General features: G+C 41.2%; 1 non-coding gene across 1 annotated transcript; it reads right to left on the bottom strand.

The window, feature by feature from the left end:
- Positions 1 to 218: 218 nt before the first annotated feature.
- Positions 219 to 324, bottom strand: LOC132684422 (U6 spliceosomal RNA). The gene has a single exon (XR_009612645.3). It is a non-coding gene; the product is annotated as a U6 spliceosomal RNA (small nuclear RNA).
- Between the last annotated feature and the right edge of the window lie 7,460 nt (positions 325 to 7,784).

Here is a 7,784-nt window from a genome sequence, read left to right as displayed (position 1 = left end):
TCACAGCCTCAGGAAATACAATTGGAAGCTGCGGGTGTATGTTGGGGTCAGGGGTGTTTGAAGCAAGATGCCTATTTTCCTCAAACTGTTAAAAAACAGTTTTTAAAAAACCAAAGCAAAAAAAACCCTTGGCTGCAACTGGGTAACTCCTGAGTATTTCACCATCACCACTCAGATGACGCTTTCCCACTCTTCCCTGCTCAGGTTCCTCCTCACTTGGTACCTTTTAGCGCTTCGTGAATTTGCATGTCATCCTTGCACAGGGGCCGCGCTAACCTACTCTGTATCCTTCCAATTTTAGTATATGTGCTGCCAAGCGAGCACTTGGTACCTTTTACATTCTCATTTATATCCATACTCATCCCTGTCTGAGCACAATTGTCATATAAGGAGGTTGGGAGGGGCATAGGTCACAGGAACCTATAGCTGTACCTTCCTATATTAAAAAATATATATATATGAAAAAGAAAGAAGTGTCATTCTGTGTTAAAGGCATGGAGGGTCCTTCTTTGTATTTGTGTGGCATAACTTTGATATTCAAAGAAAGCTGATGACTAACACCCCACCCCATCACAGAGGCTTGGGGCAGTCCCTTTGCACTCTTTCCCTGCTTTCCATTCTTATGATTTAGTGTAATCTCGCCCCTTGCTGTCAGGAGCACGCAATGAAATCAGAAACTAAAGGGTCCTGAGTGCACACACCCTTCTAACAAAAGGAGTTCACAAAGATGTTTCACTCAATTGGCCACCTCTGCATTTAGGCTGCGGACTGCTTCCCACTAGGCAATGCGGAAAATGTGGGCTTCAAAACTCAACAATGAATAGAGCTGGCATTGTAGTGTGAAGGAACAGCAGAGTAAGGGAAGGGATTCCCAAGCACAATTTTCTTCATGCCACACATTGATTCTGTCCCATTCCAGCTCCCTAAATCTTTACATTCAATTTCTAACGAGTATCTTCAGTGCCCTTTACCTCTGAACAGCCACCGTTCAGAGGAAAAAGCAAGACTGTGATCATCAGATTAACCCATAAGTTACCTGACGATCAAAATCTCATACTTTTAGCACACCAAAATTCCAGGGACTTTACACTCTCCTCATAAATAGGAGAGTGAGGCCTGACCTGTCCAATATGGGCATTTCCATAAGATGAAAGGAACTTGGGCTCCAGCTCTGTCACAGGCTCGTGCGCATACCCTTGAGCAAGTCCATCCACCTCCCCGAGTTTGTCTTCACCTCCATAGAAATGCATAGACTAGACTAAATTGTCTCCAGGGTTCCTTCCAGCTCTGAAATCCTATGACCTGTAATTATTATATGGGTGGTATATTTCAATACGTAGCAGAAATTAGAAATGTCAAGAAAAAAACCTCTTCTTTAAACATTTCTAAAACTTAGAACTCTGATTTCATAATAATATTAAAGGCTTAGAAACCTGCCCACACTCCCAAGTTTATGCCTTTGTCAACCAAGGGTGGAAGAACTGGAAGAAGTTTGGTTTGAGTAAATCTCAGTTTACAATTTTCTTTCTTTTGCCCAGGAGGGTTTTATTTTGCTTAATCTTTTTTTTTTTTTTTTTTTTTACTGATGTTAATTTTGAGGAAAATATGGTCCAATTGTTCCTGAGCTATTTTGAAATTCAGCAAAATACAATTTAGTTCCAGTTATTTTCCATCTAATCCCAAACTCTATAAACTCATTTATCTTTCAACTAGACATTGCTTTTGCAGTGACTAGATACCAATATTGAAAAGGCTCAAATGTGGTTTTAGATATGCAGCCCAATGAGTTTGAAAAAAAAAAGATGAAAAAGAAAAGATGAAAAAGAAAGAAGTGTCACTCTGTATCTAAATTTGCCCCAAATCTCTCTCTTTTAGCTCAGACTATTTGGCAGGCTTTTATTGGGAGCATGACAGTTGTCATGGCCTAACTATGAAGTTCATTTTAAGAACATTTGACCTAGTCTGTCTTTCTCTTTCACAGATACTCTCCTACTGGGTTTTCATAAGAACATGGACTTTTCTTGGAACCTCCAGACCAACCTACTATCACTGTGTGTCTTCTTTAAAACCCCATGGAAATGACAGCACACGGCAGATGTGTTCATCCTAAATTCCTACAGAAGAGAAATCTTTAGCCAACCTTTACCAGAGCAGCGATATTATGTGTCTTGTCCCAAATGGGCTCTCCAGTGCTAAGCTGAGGGCCTGGTACACAGAAAGCTTGCAACAATTATTTGTAAAGTGAACACATTCTATCATGAGGTGATACACACAAGAATAAATGAATATGACATATGAAAAGAAGAAAATCATCATCTCAAACCTTTCAGATTGGGCACTAGGAAATTTTCCCAGAAGAATTATTTTCTGGGAAAATAGATGATCTCTCTTCTATAGTTTTTCATTTATAAAATTTGAATGAGAAGCATCCCAAGCATGATATGCATAATAAGCAGTTCTGGCTAATTTAACCAAAAGAATTAGATAGCTATAGAATTCTATAACACCTGCTGCAATTTTATCAACAATGGGTTCTATAACTGAATTAACCAATAACTAGTGAAAGTCCCTTCAACAGTTTTCTCCATTGAATTGAATTTTACTAGTTGTTTTAGCATACTGTCAACATAAACCAAATCGCCTTATTGGAACATTCTTTTTTTCCCCCTCACTCAATAGTTCCTGTAGTTAGCACTCATTTGTGCAACAAAGAAATGAGAGTCCCTTCTGTTCCAGGCCCTATTCTAGGCTCTGGAGAAGTAGCAGAGAACAATATAGAGATAGCCCCTGCTCTTGTGAAACATATATTTGACCAGAAAGAGATGAATAATAAATAAACAATTACATAAATAAGATAATGTTCGAAAGTTAGGGGTGAAAGAATCAGGTAAGAGAGGCTAGTGGCAGGGGCAGGCACCATAGGTTAGGTGGTCAGGGAGGTCTCCCTGAGGCAGGAACTGCGGAGCTCAGAACTGACAGGTGAGCAGTCAGTCCACACGAAGATCTGGGAGAAGGGCATTCTAGGCAGAAGGAACAGCAGAGGCCAAGCTCAAGGCAGAAAGAGGGGTTGAAAAGGAAGACCAGTGGGTAATATGGAAGGGATATAAAAAGAAGCTGAGAGCAAACAGGCTGAACCTCGTAGGGAATGCATTGCAGAGTTTGAGAAGCTAGAAGGTGACCAACATGATTTGTTTCTAAAAGGTCCCTCTGACTCCAGGGAGGGTGGACTGTGGGAGGGTGTAGGAGTTGCTGCTGCCCAGGTGTGGCATTAGAGGTCACAAACTCAAGTGGTAGCAGTGGGAACAAAGCAAATAAGTAAGAGATAGATCTCAGCAAAAGCAGTAAGACTTTCTGGCTGATTGACTGTAGGGAGTGAGAGAAAATGCTGGGTGATGCCTTATTGAAATTAATGAGATCTACTAATTAGGATAGCATTTTACCATAAACAAATTATTAAGCACTTTTCCTGCCATTATCACTGTCCTGCCTTTAGGAATAAGGCTTAAAGATCATTAAAAAGGCATCTGACAGGAGTCAGGGGACCTCTAATACTTTCTAACCATGGGGAAGGAAACTGCAGAAGTCGAGCTATAAAATGTGTCACATTTATAAAGCACGTTGCTGTTTACAAAGTGCTTTCATATCCATGGTCTCCCTCACACTCTTTATTTTTCTTCAATTTATATGACATTTCCATTGAATGGGGTGGATTAGTAAGCTGGTGCATTCACGTAACAAAAACCGGATTCTGATGAAGAGTTTGTTGACATCCCACTGCTTATTATGAGTTTTTTTTTTTAATCTTGCCTAATGACAAGAACTCCTCTTCTAACAGAAATAGTTTTCAGAAATTTAGAAGAAACATTTTTCCATTATCTTTTTGTTTCAGTGCTATCCACAGATCACGCTTAGACCAGATTTACGAAAAGTAGGATTCAATCAGGGTTTTAAGAATTCCAGCATTATGAAAGTTTTGAAATGATTACGCTTTTCACCGAATGAAAAGGAAATTCAGATTGTTATGCATGAATTAATTAGGGCCATAACCTCCCAGGCCTGCACACGGATCAAAGCAGGCTTCTGCCCCAAAGCAGGCTGAGAGGGGGAGCTGTATGCAAACAAGGGCTGTGATCTTTCCAAGTGCATGGTCATGCCATTGTCTCAACCAGAGAGAGCACTAGACACCCAGCCCCAGAGCCTTGTACAAAGGGACTGGTGGCTTCTGCTCCCCCAGAAAAGAAACCAAGAAAGGTGGCCCAACTCATCTATGATGTTCCACTAAGGGGAAGGCAGCATGGCTGAGAAGCACGGACAGCACAGGGCTGCAGGAAAGTGGAGACAATCAGAATACCCCTCCTGGGCTTTCCCTTCCCATGAGAAACCTCAGAATAAAGTGGAAAGGGCAGGGACTTTGGAGATCAGTGACAAGGATAAGAATGCTGACTTATGATGAGAATCCAGCCTCCTCTGTGCAGGGGAGACAATCCACTCTCTCACAGGGTTAATGGGAGGATTAAAACCCATCATATAAAACAGATATACTAATGATTGTTGTGAACATCATTAAACTTATCAAAGAAAATCTTTATTAGACATGCATGAAAATAAGCAGAGGATTATTGATAAATGTCCTCATTGATCACTCTGCAAGTAAGTTTAATGATCATTTACTAAAGTATAGTCCTAGGCACAGTGAAGATAAAAAAGATGTTGTCCTCCCCTCACACTTTTTTGTCTCCTGAGGTACATACCTGGTTATAATTCAAGAAACTGTGATAAATACTTATCAGAAACAAAGATAAGGGTCTGTGAGAGCACAGAGCCTGTGGGAGACATTCATTCTGGCTAAGGACTTAAGAAAGCCTCATGGAGCAGGTGGCAATGAAAAGTGAGAAAGGTTTCAATAAAGTGGGATGGAAGAGAAGACCAGCAGCAAAGACACAGAAAATGAAATTGTGAGACCTTTGAGGAACAAAGTCAAAGATAAAGGGAGTTATATGGGGGAAATGGGCTTGAATGTAGCTAGAAATCTAACTAGGGACAAGACTGAGCCAGAGAGCTAGAAGTCCCCACCAATCTCTCTCCAAGATACAACTTAGTTTTCAGTAGGCATGCAGGTGGGAGTTTAGGCCCACAAAGAATATTGCTCTTTGAGTTGTATAAAGGAAGCCAAGCAATAAAATCTACCACTGGGTTCCCAGTGATATTTCCAGGGAATCCATACGCCACCCCGAATCACCCTCAGCCAGAGTTGTAGCTAGAGCTGAGGGTTGTTGGACTCTGTTTCATAAGGTTGGCTGTCTGCTCTATCCCAGGTGGGATTTCCATAGACCAAAAAGCCATTTTCTTCTCATCACCCATGGGATACTTCATGCTCAAAATTCTCAGATCATTTTAGAAGAGCAAGGATCCCCAAGGTCATCTGTTCCACCTGCTCCCTCTCATGAAAAACACAGAAAGAGAGAAGAAGGGAGGGAGAGAAGAAGGGAGAGAGAGAGAGAGAGAGAGAGAGAGAATGCTCCAGAAACAAACAAACTGCATTTAGTGACAAAAAGATAAGGAGAACCAAAAGGTAAGGAAAGGCCAAGCTCCAGATATTAATAAGATAAGACAAAAATAAGAAAGGAGGGGAAAGGAGAGAAAGAGGAGAGGGAACAGGTATCAAAAGAAACAGGAAAAGAAGAGCAGAAGAGGGAGAGCAGGGAATGAACAGATATGGAGGAGCATTTGCACTGAGCTCTGGACTCTGCACAGGAAGCAGCAAAGGGAAAGGAGAAGAGATATGAAAAGAAAGGAATGTGGATCATAGGATACTCAAGAGATTTGTTGTCTGCACTCAATCCTCTGCAGGTTGCCTGGCCTTTGACACCATCCCTGGTCAGCCAGGCAGAAGCCTGATTCCTGGACCCTAAACTTTCTCCACAGTCCCAAGCCCCAGTCTCTATCCACCTGAGCCCCAGAAGTGGCCCAGCATCGTTGGTTACACAATCTCCATTGGACTGGAAAAAGGTTTCCCACAGAGTCAGGAAAGTGCTGGTCTCCCAGGGTATGACACTGGACCAGCAGGAGAGAGCCCCTACTGCTGTAGGAGCTGCTGCCCATATTGTCATGGCCGCCTCTACCATCTCCACCTCCCCTCTCATACCCCTGCTTGGGTCCCAGGACTGCACTCGAGAAAAGGAAAATAGGACCCATTCCAACACACTCAGGAGGACCCCAGCAGTTAGGTTTTTCTCAGACTTTCTAAAAATTAGCTGCAGTTACTCAGAGAGTCCTGCTCAACTGTCACAAGCCCCTTTGTCTTAGCATCCTCAAGACTGCAAATGCCAGGTGGTCTCTCAAGAACCATTTCTTCATTATTTCATGTGGTCTAAGCAAGCTGTAAAAATTAGTGATACTTAATATTCCTTCTCAGACTCCGAAGAAAGCTCTGCAAAATCTCCCCCCGCTGGGATGGGGGGGGGGGGAATCAAATTCCTATAAAATTTTGCATGTATTTTGGGGGGTTATGCTTTCCTCTAGCCCCTTACCCCATCCATGGACCCTAGAGAGTCCTTTGACTCCAGATTAAGATTCCCTGGTCTGTAACTACTTTCAAAAAACCTCTGATTTCTTATTTCAGACATGGAGGATAGCTGTGGAAAATGTTTAGGACTGTAACCCAAATAAGAAGCATTGCTAAGCTAGGAGGAACCAAAGTTTATCAGCCTCCTTTATGTTTTAACCAATGTGTAACTCTGCTTCAACCAAAAATCACAAACAGAAAACAACACATCATGGAGACTCAGAAATATAGCAACTTTCCTTTCCTCAATGCTCAGAAGTTTTTTTTTTTTAAAAATGTATCTATTGTTTTAAGAATGATACAATTTGGGTTGTTTACTGGACTGGATAAATCTTTAAAGAAAAAATGTGTATGGATGTAAACATAGTATATAAACCAGATGCAGCCTTTTCCATAATTATAGTTGCTTCTGACTAATCGTATTCACTTTCTACTGAAAAAATACTTAATAGTTCATAACACTTCAGAACAAGAATTTGCTTTCAACATGAAGGTATTGCTGTCACTGCCTGTTTTCTCCTTGCTTTGTGATTACAAGTGCTGATCACAGCTCAGATAGTTGTAAAATATAAACCTGCTATCATACCTTGCATGTAATTAGTTCTAAATGTGTGGCCTATTTACAATAGCAAGCTGTACATTAGGTACCACAAACACTTAAAATGTCAGATACTGCCACACTTTTATGACAGCCATTAACTGAGTCACAGCAGCAAATATTTAATGTGACAGTTACATTAACATACAGTTCTGCTGATAAAGAAGCATGTCTTGCAATTTGCATCGCGAGATGCAACACTGACTGTATACTTTGACAATGACGGTCTTCTACTTGGTCCAGAAAGTCTTGAGGAAACAGTCTCTGAATCCTCTCCCCGCTGGCAAATGAAGGAGAAACATTTTCATTCCGATGATCGAGCATCAGGTAATTCTGAAAAGTACATCTCTTTCCTAGCACCCTTGACACATACCTGTGGGTTTCTTATTAATCTAAATTATAGAACATTTCTTTCAGTACAACTGTAATTTGAAGATACACTTTTAGTCAATGACTTGTTTCAGAAGGAGGTGACGGGACCAGAGTGATGGTTGGGTGGGACTAAAAACAACTACACAGAAGATTTAAAACATATTCCACCTTCTCCTGGATATACCAAAGATCAGCCACACGCTTCTTTAGCCTTCCTGCTTCTAATTCCAGAAATGGGAATATGGTACC

Source organism: Panthera onca, chromosome C2 (genome assembly GCF_046562875.1).
Source record: "Panthera onca isolate mPanOnc1 chromosome C2, mPanOnc1 haplotype 2, whole genome shotgun sequence".
Classification (NCBI taxonomy): domain Eukaryota; kingdom Metazoa; phylum Chordata; class Mammalia; order Carnivora; family Felidae; genus Panthera; species Panthera onca.
The sequence above is the reverse complement of the archived record's forward strand: the minus strand, read 5'-3'. Positions and strand labels throughout refer to the sequence as shown.